A 19,349-nucleotide genomic window follows, 5' to 3' on the forward strand; every position below is an offset into this window, starting at 1 on the left:
CTTAATGTTTACTTGAAAGGCTGTTTCTGTAGATATACCAATGAAGAATGATAGATGAGCTATCAGCCCACCCATCTCATCCATCCATCGAAACCTGCAGTCCTGTTACTGTGGTGGAAAAATTGTCACAAACGACTTCAGCATTTTTGCTTCCAAAGATGTGCAGAAAGACATTCCAGGACTGATCAATCATTTTTTTTTGAAGAAATCAGACCCACATTTTCTTTTTATCACGTTGAACTCTGACAGTTATGACTGAACTTATGGCTTTCATCTCTTAGCACATGAGAGGACAAACATGCCAGAAGCTTGAATAAGGTGGAAGAGATAAAGGCAGAAATCTGGTAAAGGGGACAGAATATTAGTAAGAGTGGGAGCTACCTCTCTCCATGACTGATATGGTCAAAGGACTGATAAGAAAGGGTAGGAGTCAATGAGTGGAACCCTGGTACTTGTTGGAAATGGTGGGGGTGGCTGGTGGCAGCGGTCAGTGAGACAGGACAGAGAAATGATTACTGGTGACTGGGTTTGAATTATACAAAGAGCTTTTCACTGTATTTGAAATATAATTTACAGATAATTAATTAAATGTTACTACCAATATATTTTCTCCCTTGTTACTAATTCACAAAATTTCACAACACAATAACAACATGTAATATATTTAAACCCTATGGGAAAATCTATTATAAAATAAGATCATCTTGCAGACTAAATAAAGTGAGTTAAATACGTCAAACAATCACAGTAAATATTCATTTCGTTTGCACAATTGGTGCAATCATGAAAATTAAAGATTTATGACTGAAAAATGCAGTTTCTTTTCATGACAGATGCTTTTCAGAAGTACAGAAGTTCACTTACAGTCGTAATATAGGAAACCTTGCAACAAAGTTGTTCACGGTGCATTCCCACAATAAGCAATAAGAACAGGGCCAGATAATCAGTTTTAGTGATGTTGGTTGAGAGTTGCAAACCAGATGACCTCCCCTGGTCTTCCTCAAAAGAGTGCCATGGGAGTGTTTGAGCGGACAGGGCCTCCACTCAACATTTCATATACAAGATATCACTCTGGGAGTGCAGTACTTCCTCAGTATTGCACCAAAGTGTCAGTCTAGGTTATGTGCTCAAGTCTCTGCAGCAAGGTTTCAAGACCTGGGCCCACACATAGCCACCTAGAACTGAGCACGACAACAGCTGCTGTTTCCCTTCGCAGCAAAGTTGGAGTTGGTGTGAATTCTGAATCATTGTCTGAGTGAGAAAAGAGGAATTAATTTCTGTGGTAGGAGGAATCTAATCTAAGAATCATCTGATTTAAATTCCGCAAGCCAAAACAGAAACATAAGTCAAAAAAGCATCTCAAATCATTCTACCACTTCACTTAATCATGGCTGATCTGTATAATACTCCAATTGGCTCTGTAACACTTTATAGCCTTGCTTAACAAAAATCTAGCAACCTTTACATTGACCTAGCCTTAACTTGTTTCTTTTTAAGTGTGGTGGAGCAGGTAGGCAGGTAGAAGTGGGAGAATTTAAATGCAAATTTGCTTCCTTACATCGCACCTGAGCTGCTAGCTGAATTTGCAAGGTTCTTATTCTGACTTCTCTACTGAGGGAATTGGCTCTATCTACCCTATGGAATTCGTTAGTCATTTTTAAAACCTTGAGTATATCACTCCCTAATCTTTTGTACTCAAGGGAATCCAAATGTAATCTATGCATCCTGTCTTGTAAGTTTAACCCTTTAATTCAGGGAGCAGCTGTTGTTGTTCTCCTTAGGGCAAAGAAAGCTGAGAGGAGATTTAGTAGAGGTGTACAAGATTGTGAAGTTTATGTTCGATAAATGGAGAGAAGGTATTCTAATTAGTGAATGGTTCAAGAAATAGGGGAGACATATTCAATATGATGGGCAAAAAAAGAGAATGTGGGAGAAACTTTTTTTAATATGGAAAGTGGTTATATTCTGGAACTCACTATGAGTAAGGGTGATGGAAATAGAATCAATTGAAATTGAATTGGATGGGGAAAATAATATGCAAGGTTGTGGGGAAAGAGCAAGGGAATGAGGTTGGCTATATTGTTTTATGGAGAGCTGCTGTTGTGGGTCGTGTTGTTGTGACTCTGTGATTCCACTATCACTCTGGTGAATCTGCATGTCATCCCAACCAAGGTGAATGCATCCTTCCAAAGATATTACAGCTGAAGTTTCATGTACACTTCATCCCCTTAAGGTTTAGCCCGGTAGTACATTGATCTTTAAAATTATTTTCTGTACATTCTCACGAGTTTACACACCACAGACACACACACTCAAATAAATTTCTGGATATCCTCTGCTCCTAGTTTCTTCCCAGGGCTGAAATGGTGGCCACAAGAGGACACAGGTTTAAGGTGCTGGGGAGTAGGTACAGAGGAGACGTCAGGGGTAAGTTTTTTACTCAGAGAGTGGTGAGTGCGTGGAATGGGCTGCCGGCAATGGTGGTGGAGGCGGATACAATAGGGTCTTTTAAGAGACTTTTGGATAGGTACATGGAGCTTAGAAAAATAGAGGGCTATTGGTAAGCCTAGTAATTTCTAAGGTAGGGACATGTTCGGCACAACTTTGTGGGTCAAAGGGCCTGTATTGTGTTGTAGCTTTTCTATGTTTCTAAAATATTCTGATCTCTCCTTCCTCATCCAAAGTGGTCAACCTCACCATCTCCACAACAAACACCACCTTCCTTTGTTTTGCCCATTCAGTTAATCCAATATCCCTTTGCAAGTTTCTTCACCCATTATTTGCTATGGTTCCCAACGTCAACAGACTTGGATACATGACGCAAGAATCTAAGTTATTTATAAACATCATGAAGAGCTACTGAGGCCAGGTACATGGAAGTCATCATTAATTACACTAGCTAGTTTGAGTATGTGTCCATTATTCCTACTCTCTATCCCCTAACCAATTACATACTGATATCGTTGGGTTCTCTCCATTGTCAGTTTTGTTAACGGCCTCTTGTTTGGAAACTTTCTGCCTGGATTTAACTTGTCTACCCTTTACAGACTAAACGCAGTGAGTAACACACATTTCACCCGAAGTTTACTTGAATGACTTTTCTTGTCCACTTTCTTCCCCGTTTCACTTTCATCTCCCCCCTCCCCCACGCTGGATTCAATTAATAAAAGAAAACCCAAGGTCAACATGAAGTTAGAGGTTCGTTTTAAACTGCTCCCACCACCCTCCCAAGCCGCAGTCCCTCTGTAACCCGAGCGTGTGCTGTCTAAGTGGATTAAACTCAAACTCACTCTAAGTCATTATTGAGCAAGTCTCTCAAAGAACCTCTGCTAGTCTCGGCATTTTATTAAACAGCCCGCGCGGTGTACTGCTCGGTATTGATTTACAATGTATGTGTGTTCCACATTTCAGAATTGCAGTTCACCTCCCCCACCCAAACAACTACAAAAAAAATCATTCCCAAAGCAGGTTTGAAAATATAAAACATTAAATGCCAAAATATTGACGGTTCTTGTGACAGGTGGTGAATAAATACTGGATTTTGAAAAATTGTCTGGAAAAGAAACGGAAAGTTAACTAAGTCTGCCGGAAAATTAGACCTTGCTCTAGAAAAATGTAATGGGGAAAAGTCTGTCGTGAGATCGATCGGAAAGGTATTACATCGAGACTGCTGATACCGAAGTGAGTGATGCTCCGTTCACCCCGCCGCTCAAAGAAATCCAACAATGCCCTGATTGATTGGGGAAGAGACTTCATTAAATATTCCTTCCTTGAAACAACACTTCAGAATTTGGTGTCCACGCCGCCCCAGAGAGGGCATGCACGCTCAGTGATGGAGAGGCCCCCGCCTCTTGCTGACTGACAGCCTTTCATTCACTCGCTCCGTTCCAGGGATGATCCCGGCTCCTGGATTTTAACTCTGCTTACTACACCTCCTCTGGATCAATGGATTCAAACACATACACACACACGGGAGCTCCCAATTCACCTCACTGGCCACAGCTCAGTAACAAGTGAGAGAAGGGACTGAGTCTCCTGTCTCCCTCCATCTCATCAAACCTCTATCTCCCCCACCATCTGAGCAATGGACCAAGATATAAAACACTCCGGATAGCTGGTTTGCTCCGATAGTTGTAAAGAAAGCTCTCTCCTCTGCTGGCGTTCCCTCCTTCGAGTTTCTGCTTTTTTTTTAGATATATATTTGATTCGATGATTTTTAAAAAGGTTCAACTTTCTATTCATAACGAGTGCCGTGAAAAGATCAACGAGAGGGAGAGAAAGCACACGGATTGTCCTGGACATTAACAGATTCCGAGGTTTTGGTCAATTATGGCGATTGTGGGATTAATGCTGCGAAAACTAGTTTTCCTACTGTGGTGGCAATCTTTAATCGGCAGAGAATCCCAAGCCTCTGGTAAGTCTCGTTCCTATTGTCCGGGTCAGTTTACCTTTTAAACATCCCTAGTTGACAAGAACGGGTTAATGGTATTGGTGCGTGATATTCGGTTACTGTTTGTGATTTTCACGCGCTCATTCTGTATCATTTCTTCCTCTGTTCAACTCCGGCTTCGCCTCACTCTTGTGGTTTTCAACCAGGCGAGTTTCCCTGTGGAACCCCCCCCCCCCCACCCCGCCCCACAGCACAAGCCAAAAGAGGTTTTTTTTGATGCAGGGTTTAGCAATGACACCGATTCAGAAAACGCACTGAGCGCATTTGTTGATATGGTGCAATACTTTTGCCTCCCTCCTCATTCTCAGTTATTAGTACAACGATCTCCCCTTCCCCATCCACCCTCCTTAACAACTGGCAGTGAAAGCTGACGCGAATTTCTAATTAAAATGTAAAACTAGTCTCCGAGTCCTAACGTTTGGGTATCGGTCCTAGTATCTGCTTGTGTTCAAACCCCACTCTGATCTCCTGATCATCGGTCCTTTCTGTTCATTCGAGGCACTTTTTGTAGGTTCATTTTGAGAGTGGGGGAGGAGAAACTGAGGAAAAAGTGTGCCTGCTTTCAACTCAACATAAAAAAAAATCACAAATTGCGAGGTGCACCCTCTCTGTTTAGACTAAACACGCAGCTGCTCGTTTTCAGGTGACGAACCGATTCTGTTCGATTTCACCTCAAAATGCCATGGATTGAAATTCGCGGGAAGTGTTTGCGGAATTACACTGCAGGGTGGGGGGGGGGGGGGGGGGTGGTGGTGGTGGTGGTTATGGAATTACAGTCTGGTTGTCCGATTTTGTTTGCTTTGCATCGCCAATACTTTCCAGAGGCAGAGACGGGGGTGAAATTGACGAGATGTTGAGCTGAAATTTGCGGTGTCACTAACCTGCTCGCTATGGCGCGCATGTGTCTCCTTTTATAACCAAAGCGGCGCAGACTGAAGACATGCATACATGCATTAAATTCAGAATTAGTTAACACGGAATTAGATCCGAATTAGCCGGATTTTAGTCTATCAGAGTGTTTCTGTTGTTGAGATACTGTTGCGCCCATTTGTAACAATCACATTTTATGTGGATTTTTAGTACTTTGATCATGTGGAATAGTGGCTTAGAAGCAAGTAAATAGGTTGATTCAGCGAGGATCGTGACGGCTGCTTTGAATATTGTGATGCGAGTGAGGGGCAATGAGTAAGCTTTGCAAATACCTCGCTGGTTCTTTGGGGAACGTTAAGAAAGAGGACTAGACGCCCCCCGCCCCTCCCCTCCCCTCCCCTCCCGCCCCCGGCAGCGAGCCGCGGGCTGGGAGGATGATGGCGAGCTTGGGAGGTGGGGGTCACAGAGTTAGGCGGCTGGGAATGTTGGAGACACAGAGGGAGAACATCGTAAACTCGCAACACATCCAGAAAAGAAGACAGACGCGCTTCAGTGAGCTCTGTGCCTTTGGGGAACCAGGGGGATTCAGTCTCCTTTCATTCCCTGTCACCTCCTGGCCGGAGCGCCATCCGAGCGGATTTAACACTCGTACGCGGCATTAGAAAAATAGGGAGCGCGACCCTGGTTGTAACAAAGCGTTTAAAACCCCCACCAGACTGGGTGTGATGTGCACAGCTTGGGGGCGGAGGGCGGCTGGTTGGAAGTATCATTATATATGCGGCTGGTGCAGTATAAATCACTGGCTCGCTGTCACTACTGATACTTAACGGTTAGATTTGTAAATGTTTTATGAAGCCCGTGAATAGCAACTGGTATGAATCTATGCATCCTGTGTTCGCTTCTTGCGACATTTGTTGAGAGCTTTTGGAGCAATATTCAACCAACACGGAGATGTACACAAATGGATATATGTGCGTTTGTATACAGTCTATACTCAGCTCATCGGATGTGAATCTTGCCATATGTTAACTACCGCGCATTGTGTTAAGGTTATTTATGCGTCGCGAGTCTAACCAGATGTATTAGAACCAGAAGTTTATATATGAATACTTATCTATGCGGAATTAGGAACAGAAAAAATGTATTGTTATTGGAGAAATCAGATATCTGCTTCACTCATTTCGTGAGATGTATCTAAAATTACATTAACTCTGGATGAGTCTAATCACTCCTTCTGCTGATTTTATTAGACCTGTCTGATAACTCCTTCTGCTGATGTCATAGCTATACCTGTCAGATAACTCCTGCTGATGTCACAGCCATAACCAATCTAATAATTCTGTCTGCTAACTGTCCACGAATGATAACTCCCACTGCTGATGTCACACAGACACCCAGACTGATAATTCCCACTGCTGATGTCAGAGCAACGCCCAGACTGATAACTTCCTTCTTTACTGGTTTTGTGGGCGCTGATGCGGTGAATGAGACTGTTGTGGGAACTGCAGACTCTCCCACAGATGGGGCTGCAGTGGCCCATGGTGTGGCTGGGTGACTTGAATGTGGGGTGGTCCAGGCCTTTTGCTGCTTTTATTTTAATATAAACGTTTATTAACGAAAAACTCTACAAAAGACAACCAGTGTCAAAACACTACAATTAATACAGAAGAGAAGAAAAGAAACTAAGCATCTGCATAACTACAGCTAAATAATGCGAACTAAACACCTGCCAAATGCACACTCAACACAGCAGAGAAAAACAACCGCTAAACGCAACACACCAGATAAGAATCACATTTTCACCGTCCACAACACACGCGATCCCCTGAGGGGCCCACCAAGCGCGGTTCTTTTGCTGCTTATGCAGGGCATTTGTTTGCTCCCAATGCAGGCCTCAGTATTCTCAACACCACCCTGAATGCTCCTTCTCCAGTTTGAGAGGTATTGCGCCAGAGGTTCCCAGGAGTCAGGGAGAATGTTGCATTTCTCTGAGGGGGCTGTGAGCATAAATCGTTTGCTTTGTCTGTCTGGTAATCTCTTGCCATAAGAGAGCTCGGGATTGGGGGTCTGTTTTGGGAGTCAGGAGTCAGACATGCAAATGACATGGCCTTCCCAATGTAGATGACTGAGTGTAAGTGGGGTCTGGAAGCTGGGACTGTTGATCAGGGAGAGGACACTGGCATTGGTTTTCTTATCTTTCAGGGAATTTGGAGGATTTTGCAGAGATAACATTGGTAGTATTTTCCCACAACCTTGAGGTGCCTGCTGCAGGAGTCCCAGGTGACAGATGCATCAGGAGGCTTGGGTCACTGCTGCTCAGGAGACTATGAGTTTTATGCCAGGTCTGAGGTCTTTATCTTCAAATGCCCTCTTCCTCAATTGACCAAAGGCTGTGCTGATGCACTGAATGTGGTGGCAAATGTCTGCTGAGAGATGGGGAGTGGTCCACATTTCCAGGGCCTTGCCCTGAATCTTTCTGGCTGGAGGGCAGTGTGATGCAGTGGGGAGAGATTGCTAGAGGACCTTTGTCTTGCCAGTGTTGAATTTAAGGCCCATCGCCTTGTATGCTTCAGTAAAACAATTGACAATAGCTTTGAACTCAATCTCAAAGCCAATGTAAAAGCAAGTGTCATCTACATACTATAGCTCGACCACTAAGGTTAAGGTAAACTTGGTTCTGGAGTGCAGTCACTGTAGATTGAAAAGTTTTCCATTAGAGCTGAAGACAAGCACCCTTCCTGTGAGAAATATATTGGAGGTGGCAAGAAAGGTTTAGAAAAATGTCAGGGAAGTGGCACAGTCTTGTCAATACCACCCTGTATGTAGAATGATTCTGTTGCAGATCCATTGGTTCATATCACATGATAATGTCCACTGCTGATGTCATTGTAACTTAATTTCTGATAACTCATGTCACAGACTCATGTTGATGTTACAACCACCCAGGCTGATAACTCCCACTGCTGATGTCATAAAGATACCATATCTGATAACTCCTAATGTTGATATCAGAGCAACAGTCAGTCTGATAACTCACACTGCTGATGTCACAGATTAACCCGGACTGATCTGTTGGCTGTGTCAGACAGATCAGTTCCATGCCACCTGGACTACTCACAAACTATCACTGCTGATTCACAGAGACACACAGTCTGATAACTCCCACTGCTGATATCTCTGTGATTTGCATTCAGCAACAAGTCCTTGTTTTCTGGAAAAGGACACTATGTGCCAGCATGACATTCTAAATGGTTTCTTCCTTGCCTCCTTTAGAGTTTGAACCCAAAGAAGTAATTAAATTGTGGATTTCTGCCTGGTGAAGCTGAGCACAAGAACACAAGAATGGGCATCTTCATTTGAACTGTTTCATGATACTCTCTGGATGGCAATATCTGATTCCTTAATTGTGAACAGCTTGATCTGATAGAGCATTTGAACAGTACACATCTACCTAATTGTTTTGTTGAAATGTTGAATTGAATAGAGTGAAGAACCTTCTTTCTGCCACTAGGTGTTGCTAACTAACCTAGTAGATACTGTGGTGTGTACCAGGACATCCCATGACAATTAATTTGCACTGTGTTGACTTAATCTTGAAGCTAAATTGATTCCTCATGAAAAAAGCATTGGTGGTTACACCTATTCCCCAAATTCTCTACCGTTTTTCATGAAGGCATTTTTTTGTAATTCAGACATGGGTTTCTTTGGTATTTATTTATTGCATTTATTGCTAACCCCCAGCTTCCGTTGAAGAGGTGATAATAGCTGTAATCCATATGGGGAAAGGTGTTTCCAATGTTGCCACGAGATAGAGAGTGACAGCACCTTGATCCAGTGACATTGAAGCAATGACAAGGTCAGAGTTAGGATGGTGAGTAACTTGGAAGTTTACTGGTGATGGAAGTGTTTCCACGTGACGTCCTGACCTTGTCATTCTTGCTGGTGGTTGCTTGTACACAGGAAGCATTACAGCAAAACCCATTCCATCCTAATTGATGGATAACACTTGAGACCAGGATTCCTGGCTTACTTTTTATTTCTCTAATCTTGGGCTATTGAGCCTCTATTGATAACAAGTTTTTGCTTTTACCAACTCCAAGGCTATTAGTGGAACAATTATACAATTTAACTCAATATAAGGAATGGTCCTCTTCCATTGGGTAGAAGATACAGGAGCCTGAGGGCATGTACCACCATACTTAAGGACAGCTTCTACCCCACTGTGATAAGACTATCGAACGGTTCTCTTCTACAATGATATGTACTATGACCTCACGATCTAACTTGTTGTGACCTTGCACCTTATTGCACTGCACTTTCTCTGTAGCTGTGACACTTTACTCTGTACTGTTATTGTTTTTACCTGTACTACATCAATAAACTCTGTACTGACTCAATGTAACTGCACTGTGTAATTGACCTGTACGATTGGTATGCAAGACAAGTTTTTCACTGTACCTCGGTACAAGTGACAATAATAAACCAATACCAATACCAATATGTAAACTTGTGGATGTGCACTCATCCATTGAGGAAGTTCCTGGTTGTCAAATTTTTAAAATATTAATTTCAAATAGAAAGCAGTCACTGCTTCAAAAACCCTAAATATCGGCATTGCCAATTGTTTTTCACATTTCATAATTAATTATAATTGTGCGTAATTAATAGATTAAAATAACATTCTACCACAAGAGGGCCTTATCATCACCATTTTAATTGGAAATCCCATATCCCTTCTGTTATTAAAGCTGCTTCCAAAAATCTCACTTTCCTCTTATCAAATACTAGCTTGTCCCTCAGCAGCTTTTGATTATTTATAAAGCCTGAGTTTATTCAAATAATGATTCTATACATTCTCTTTCCTCTCAGTATGCTCACTATGTTGAAATCAAGATTAATTATGCACATTTCTAGCTAAACCTGTTCTATTAAACCACAAGTTGGACACCGCTTACTTGTTGCTTTGTAGTTTACCTTGTCTTCTTTCCACTTTCTTTTTCCTCTGATTATTCCTTGCACCCAAAGAATATGGTTCTTTATGTAGGATTCTGAATATGAAACACCAACACAACTGGTGAGAGTGAATGTTGTCAAATTAATGCGTTTTATTTTCAAGAAAAATGTTAAATCAATTCATTCTGATTTTTACAAATATTCTGCTTGCACTTTTCCTCAGGCAAATAATAATTTAATCATGATTTTGTGGGCTTTTTTTTGCTTCGGATATCAATAGCTGCTTACTTCTGGTATGCCAATGATATTAATTGAGTTTTTTTGCAAACATACTGTCAATCTGAATATGTGCATTCACACAAATGTACACAAAAAAGATGTACACAACACAAGTAACACACAAGTCTGCATGCATACAAGCACATTTTCACAAATGTAAATATAAACATATAAATGTACAAATACAAACACATGCACACAAAAATGTATACAAACATGCATACACACACGTGGCAGGCACGGTTGCATAGTGGTTAGCGTAACGCTATTACAGCGCCAATGACCTGAGTTCAATTCCGACCGCTCTCTATAAGGAGTTTGTACCTTCTCCCCGTGTCTGTGTGGGTTTCCTCTGGGTGCCCCAGTTTCCTTCCACATTCCTGGTCATTGACTTCAGGAAAGGGGGCGGTGTACATGCACCTGTCAACATCAATGGTGCTGAGGTCGAAAGGGTTGAGAGCTTCAAGTTCCTGGGTGCGAACATCACCAACAGCCTGTCCTGGTCAAATCACGTAGATGCCACGGCCAAGAAAGCTCACTAGCATCTCTACTTCCTCAGGAGTCTAAAGAAATTTGGTTTGTCCCCTTTGACTCTCACCAACTTTTACCGTTGCACCATAGAAAGCATCCTATCTGGATGTATCACGGCTTGGTATGGCAACTGTTCTGCCCAGGACCGCAAAAAGCTGCAGAGAGTTGTGGACACAGCCCAGCACATCACGGACACCAGCTTTCCCTCCTTGGACTCTGTCTTTACCTCTCGTTGTCTTGGTGTAGCAGCCAGCATAATCAAAGACCCCACCCACCTGGGACATTCTCTCTTCTCTCCTCTTCCATCGGGTAGAAGATACAGGTGCCTGAGGGCACGTACCACTAGACTTGAGGACAGCTTCTACTCCACTGTGATAAGACTATTGAACGGTTCCCTTATACAATAAGAGGGACTATGATCTCACGATCTACCTTGTTGTGACCTTGCACATTATTACACTGCACTTTCTCTGTAGCTGTGACACTTTACTTTGTACTGTTACTGTTTTTACCTGTACTGCATCAATGCGCACTATACTAACTCAATGTAACTGCACTGTGTAATGAATTGACCTGTATGATCAGTTTGTAAGACAAGCTTTTCACTGTACCTCGGTACAAGTGACAATAATAAACCAATACCAATACCAAAGACGTACAGGTTAGGAAGTTGTGTGCAAGCTATGTTGGCACTGGAAGCATGGCGACACTTGCGGGCTACCCCCAGAACACTCTGTGCAAAAGATGTATTTCACTGTGTGTTTTGATGTACTTGTGACTAATAAAGATATCTTATCTTACACACACACACACACACACACACACACACACACACACACACACACACACACACACACACACACACACACACACAATTTTGAAATGCACAAATACATTCACAAGAATTATCTTTACAGATGCAAGAGACTGCAGATGTTGGAATCTGGAGCAAAAATGAACCGCTGGAAGAACTCAGTGGTTTGAGCAGCATCTGTGGAGGTAAAGGGATAGTTGACATATCAGGTCATGAACCTGCATCAGGACTGGGAGTGTGGAGGGAAGATAGCTAGTATGTAGAAGTGAGAGAAAGGGGTGAGACAGAGGCTGGTAGGTGATAGGTAGATAAGGGAGAGGTGATGGGTAGTTAATTAGGTGACAGGTGGAAGCAGAGAAGTTATGTTCTTTGTTTTGGAATCCTTAATAACCTCTTTTTGCATTTGAGGTTGTTGAAATTTGGAGCTTGCACAAACTTATTTTTGAGATCACAAAATGTTCCAGTCATCAGCTGAACAAAGCTTTAGACTGGGTAAAAGGGAGAACTTGTTCCTGTTAGTGGAAGGGTGAACAATCCAGAACACAGTCCTAAAGTGATTAACGAAAGATCTGGGGGGCCTGATGAAAAATACTTGGATGCAAAGAATAGTTATGATCACAAATGCATGGCCTGAAAGTGTGGTGGATGCAGATTCAATTCTGGCTGTCCAATAGATTTGGATAGAAACTTGGAGATAAATTTTCTGTAGGGGTGTGAAATAAAGAGCAGGGAATCAGACTGACTTGAGGGACCAGGTAGTCTACTCTTACTCCTATAAGGACCAGAAAAGATTTAGTGGCCTCTTCTGTGATATAACAATTTTATGATCTTAGACGGAACAAATATAAGGTGAATTTTTGGCCCTGTTCAACTCCTGTGCATTTGAGTGGCTCAGAGTGTTAAAGGTGGGAGAAAGTCACTGTCATACAGCCTTTCTTTTCCTGAACATCAAAAACAGGAAAATAATACTCTTTCCCCCCAAAAGTGAGACTTTTGTAGAGTCTTTTGGATACACAAGAAAGACTGTAGATGCTGGAAATCTGGAGCAACACACAAAAAGCTAGAGGAACTCAAGTCAGGCAGCATCTGTGGAAGGAAATGGATGGTCAACATTTCGGGTTGAGACTCTTCATCTGGACTTTAGTATTTTGGATGGTTGAGAAGTCCTGTTGTAGTGCAGTGGTCTGTATTATCCAGGCCAAAGGTAAGTTGGATGACAGATCTGAAGCTGATGAAAATGTGATGGCTGACTTTAGTGCTTAGAGTGGTGTGTGTGGTAACAAATTCAAGACCTGATCCTGGTCCACTAAGTCATGGTGGAAGATCTGTATGTGTGGACACCAGTTAAAAGCAAGATCAGGCTCTCCATCTCCCATGATTTAGTGGCACAAATCTTCAGATGGACATGAAGCAAAATCCTTTCTCTCAGAGGGTTGTGAGTCTTTAGAACTCTCTTCCTCAAAGAGTAATGGAATCAGACTTTTTTGAATTTTTAAGCAGTCTTGATAAGCAAGGGGCGAAAGGTTAGTGGGAGAACACAGGAATGCAGCGCAGATATTGCAGTCAGATCAGTGATGATCTTATTAAATGTCAGAGCAGGCTTAAGAATGACCTTCTTCTGTTCCTAATTCATACATTTGTATGGTAAAGCTATGCGTAAACAGTGGGTGAAAGAATCCATCATTTTACATTGAGTATCTATCCATAAAGATCATGAACAATAATTTTTAGTCATTATTGTAATAGTGTTTGATTACCAGTGGCTGCCTGCTGCAGTTATTGCTGTAGATCTTATCTACTGGAGTACATTTTTAATATTGGTAATGATATTTTGCATTAATTGCATAAAAGCCTAATTTTGTTTCATGTTAAAATAGTAACAAACATTAGTGTGTAGAAAGACAGAACAACTTCAAGGTTTATGTATGGAATAGTTCATGGTTTATGAATGAAACCAACTGTTTCCCACAAGTATCGGAGAAAGAAGTTGATGGATGGAAGAGTGTAAAAAAAAGTAAAAGTAATTGTTGTTAGTTGATGAGGTGGATTGTTAACTCGAAGGTGAGTTATTGCAGCAAATTCTCCTGTGGCTTCTATTACCTGTGGCAAATCACCTCTGAAAAGAATCTGGTGCTCCTGATGTGGCCTCCTCCACATCGGCGAGACCAGGCGCAAACTTGGCAACCACCTTGTTGAGCACCTGCGCACTGTCCACTGTGGCCATCTGGAGCTCCTGGTTGCTAGCCATTTTAATTCTCCTCCCTATCCCCACACTGACCTGTGTGTCCTTGGCCCCCTCCACTGCCAGGGTGAGGCGAAACATAAACCAGAGGAACATCACCTTATATTCCGCCTGGGTTGTCTACAACCTGATGGCATGATCATTGAATTCTTCGACTTCCAGTTAACTGCTCCCCCTCTGTCCCTTTTCTCTGTCCTCCTGATCTATCCTGTTCTTCCTGCACCCACCCCAGCCCCCACCACCCTGTTTCTTCCCCTCCTCCTCCCAATCCATCTGCTGATCGTCCACACACTCCTCGACTGGTTTCCCTCCCCCATCGTTCCCGTCTGCCCTCCCCACCTCCCTCACTCGAATTCATGCTCCACCTTCCTCTCCTATCAGATTCCACCATCTTCAGCACTTTGTTGCCTCTGCCTATCACCTCTCTGCTTCTGTCGCTATTTCCGCTTTCCCCTCCTGCATCTGCACCTGTCCTCACCTGGATCCACCTATCCCCTGCCAGCTCTTGCCCCATCTCTTCCCTTCACCTGTTTATTCTGGCTATCTCCCCTCTATCTTTCAGTCCAGATGAAGGGTCTCAACCCGAATTGTCAACTGTCCATTTCCCTCCATAGATTTGCCTGACCCGCTGAGTTCCTCCAGCATCTTGTGTTTTGCTCAAGAATTTGGAACAGTTGACCAGTTTTATTCTCTCAATGAGGCTCATTGTTAGGTTAGTAAGTTTTATTTTTAATGAGGCTGCTTACTCTTTATTCAGTGTGTCATTGCAGAAATGTGGCTTCAATTTGACACTGTGATTAAATTCTACTGACAAAGGATTGTTGGTAAAGGAAAGGTAAAATCACAATGATAGACTGGTGGTTGCTTTTCAAAGCTTGGTGTGTTGTGGCAATGTAGAAGGATTTATGTTTTGCATTCAGTGCCAGCTGTGCATTTGTTGTCAGTATGCACCTAGTATCTACCACGTATCTAGTGCCACCTTTAATGAAGGCCACACATTGAGTGTTAGCTGTTCATTTAGCATCGGTTGGTATCTACTGCCAACCATTCATCTAGTGCCTTTAGCAATAGCTGTTCTTTCAGCAATGCATCCAGAGTCTGCCATGCATCCAGTGTTAGTCATTATTCTTGAGTCAGCTGTTAATCTAGAGTCAACCATGCATCTGATGTCAGTTGTCCATCTTGTTTCATGCATGCATCTTGGTGTCAGCCATGCATCTAAGTGTCAGCCATGCATCTAGTGTCAGCTGTGCTTCCTGTGGCAACTGTTGCTGGCTGTACTTTTATTAATAGCTGTTTATCCAAAGCTGCCATTCTGCCAGTGCTAGCTGTGCTTTCAGTCATGGCTGTTTTTTCTAATGTTTCCTATCAATATTAATATCAACAGTGCATTTAGTTTTAGCTGGGTATTTTGTGTCAGCCACTCATCCAGTGGTGGTTGTTCACTGTGTGTTAGCTATTCATCTAGAGTCAGCCATACTTCTGGTGCCAGTTTTGCATTTAGTGATGGTGGTTCATGCAACTAATACCAGCCGTACCTTCAGTGATAGCTGTCCATTCAGTGTCAGCTGTGCATGTAGTTTCAGCCATATGCTGGAAATACTCAGCAGGTCAGGCCTCATCTGTGGGAAGGGAAACAGAGTTAACATTTCAGATTGAAGCCCCTTTGTCAGGAATGGGAAGGAGACAAAAGAAGCTCATTGAGCTGCAGAGAGGAGGAGAAGGGAGGTGGTTAATTGAATGGAAGGTTGGATCAGGGAGTTGCGAAGGGAATGGTCCCTGCAAAATGCTGAAAGGGGAGATAAGGGGAAGATATGTCTGGTGGTGGAATCACTTAGTAGGTGGTGGAAATTACAGGGGAAAATCTATTGACTGTGGAGGCTGGTGGGGTGGGAGACGAGAATGAAGGGACCTCGTATCTTGTTCTGTCCCGATGGAGAGGAGATGAGAGTGGAGGTGTGGGAAATGGATGAGATGCAGCCAAGGGCTTTGTTAACAATGGTCTAGTGTCAGCTGTTCATCTGCTTTTAGTGTTAGCGATGCATCCAATGATTGCTCTACAGGAAGTGTTAGCTGTGTATCAGTGTAAGCCATGCGTGAAACGACAGCTGTTCTTCTTGTGCCAGTGGTTAGCCATGGTTCCAGTGTCTGCTGAACATCTGATGCTGACTGCATTTAGTGATAGTTGTTAATCCAGTCCAAGCCATGCATCTAGGGTCAATTGTGTAGTTAGTGCTGGCTGTGCATTTTGTGTTACCATGTAGTTGATATCAGCTCTGCTTTTAGTGTTAGATGTAAAACTGCCATTTGCTCTGCATGTGGTGTCAGCTGTACATCCAGTGTCATCTGTGCACCTGCGTCAGCCATGCGTCTAGTGTCCGCTTTACATCTCATGTCAGCTGTTCGGGTAGTTCCAGCTGCACATCTAATGTCATCGGCACATCGTCGGCTATATATGCAGTGTCAGTCATACCTCTAGTATCAACCATACATCTAGTGTCAGCTGTGCATTTTGCAACAGTTGTGGGTTTATTGTTAGCCATGCTTCTCATGTTAGCTGTTCAGCTAGTGCAAGCCATAGACCTGGTGTCAGATGTGCATTTAATGTTAGCTGTGTTTTATATTTCATTGCAACATTTTGGTGCAGGTAGTGTAGCCTCTTGATAAGATATCTTTATTAGTTACATGTACATCGAAACACACAGTGAAATGCATCTTTTGCCTGCAAGTGTCGCCACACTTCCGGCGCCGACATAGCATGCTCACAACTTCCTAACCATACGTCTTTGGAATGTAGGAGGAAACCAGAGCACCCGGAGGAAACCTACATGGACATGGGGAGAACGTACAAACTCCTTACAGACAGCAGCCGGAATTGAACCCGGGTCGCTGGCACTGTAAAGCATTATGCTAACCACTACACTACCATGCCTGCCAAATTCAAGTCTGCAGAGAAATCTAGGCTGACCCTCTCAGCAATATAAAGGTTGTAAGAAGTCCTGCCTTTTCTTTGGAACATTTGGTTGTGTCATAGAACATAGAGCATGAGAATACAGAACGCAGAACACAGAACAAATATAACACAGAAACAGGACCTTCAGCCCATGATGTCTATGTCAATCATGATGTCAATTTAAACTAATCCCATCTGCCTGCAGGTGGTCTATATCCCTCCATTCCCTGCCCGTTCATGTGTCTGTCTCAACTGCCTCTTAAACATTGCTATCGTATCTGTTTCCACCATTTTCCCTGGCAGCATGTTCCAGGCACCTATCAGTGTATAAAAAAAACTTGTGTCGTAAATCTCCTTTAAACTTTCGTCCCTCACCTTAAAACTGTGCCCTCTAGTATTTGACATTTCCACCCTGGGAAAAAGACTAACTATCTACCTTATCTGTACCTCTCATAATTTTATGTACTTCAATCAGGTCACCCCTCAGCTTCTGACACTCAGGAGAAAACAACCTAGGTTTGTCTAACCTCTCCTTGTAGCTAATACTCTCTAATCCAGGCAACATCCTGGTGAACCTCTTCTGCACCCTATGCACAGCCTCCACATCCTTCCTGTAATGCAGCGACCAGAACTACGTTCAATACTTCAAATTTTAGCCTAACCAAAGTTTTATACTGCTGCCACATGACATGATGACATTTATACTCAACACCATCACCAATGAAGGCTGTACGCCTTCTTTACCACCCCATCTACTTGTGTTGCCACTTTCAGGATGCTATAGATTTGCACTACAAGATCCCTCTGCACTTTAATGCTCCCAAGTATCCTGCCATTTCCTGTATATTTTCCTCCAAAAGTGTACCAGCACACATTTGTCCATGTTAAACTCCATCTGCCATTTCTCTGCCCATATTTTCAACTGTTATCATATCCTGCTGAATCCTTTGATGACCTTCCTCACTATCTGTCATCTTTTGTGTCATTTGCAAACTTACTAATCAGCCCACCTGCATTTTCATCCAAATCATTTCTATATCACAAACAGCAGAGGTCCCAGTACTGATCTTTGCCACTGACACTGGTCATAGACATTCAGTCAAAATAATGTCCCTCCATGACTATCCTTTGTCTTCTGTGGCCAAACCACTTTTGAATCCAATCCACTAATTCTCCATGGATCCAATGTGCCTTAATCTTCTGAATCAGCCTACCATGAATTCTTTACTAAAGTCTATGCAGACAACACGTACTGCCCTTCCCTCATCAATAATCTTTGTCACCTCCTCAATAAATTCAGTCAAGTTTATAAGACAAGATCTCCCCTGCACAAAGCTATGTCGACTATCCCTAATAAGTCTATGTTTTTCCAGATGCGAGTAGAATCTTCTCCAATAATCTCCCTACCACTGATGTATGATTTCCTGGTTTGTCCATATTGCCCTTCTTAAACAGAAGAACAACATTGGCTATTCTTCAGTCCTCTGGGACCTCGCCTGTGGGAAAAGAGGATACAAAGATCTCTGTCAGGCCCTAGCAATCTCCTCTCTTGCCTCTCTCAATAAGCTGGGATAGATCCCATCAGGCCCTGGGAATTTATCCACCTTAATGTTCTTCAAGAGACCCAACACATCCTTCTTCCTAATATCAACATGCCCTAAGATATCAGCGTACCCTTACCTGATCTTGTTTAGTCCTTTGTCCACTTCCTTTGGCTCCAGGCATAAACTCCATCCTTCGTGGTCCCATACTCTCTCCAGTTACCCTCTTATTTTTAATGTATGTATAAAATGCCTTGGGATTCTCTTTAATTGTACTTGCCAAGGACATTACCCGTCCCTTTTTAGTCCTCCTGATTCACTGCTTAAGTTCTTTTCTGCTTCCTTCATATTCCTCAAGGATCCTGTCCAATTTCAGCTTCCTAAACCTTACAGATGCTTCCTTTTTCTTTTTGATTAAATTTGCAACTTATCTCGTCATCCAATGTTCCCAAACCTTTCCATCTTTGTCTTTCTTCCTCCAAAGAACCCATGAGACTACTCTGAAGAAATACAGCAGATTTATTCCTGGTGGCCTGGCTAATATTTATTCCTCACTCAACATCATTAAAGCACATTGGTGTTTGTGGGAGTTTGGTGTATGCACATTGGTTGCTGCATTTCCTTCTGTGTAACACTGAAGTTACTTGACAAGTGCTGCCTTGGGCATGAGTAACTTGATATAGCAAAGGCCTGATATAAGTGGCAGAGCTTTTTAA

The sequence above is a fragment of the Pristis pectinata genome, chromosome 2 (genome assembly GCF_009764475.1).
Source record: "Pristis pectinata isolate sPriPec2 chromosome 2, sPriPec2.1.pri, whole genome shotgun sequence".
Lineage (NCBI taxonomy): Eukaryota > Metazoa > Chordata > Chondrichthyes > Rhinopristiformes > Pristidae > Pristis > Pristis pectinata.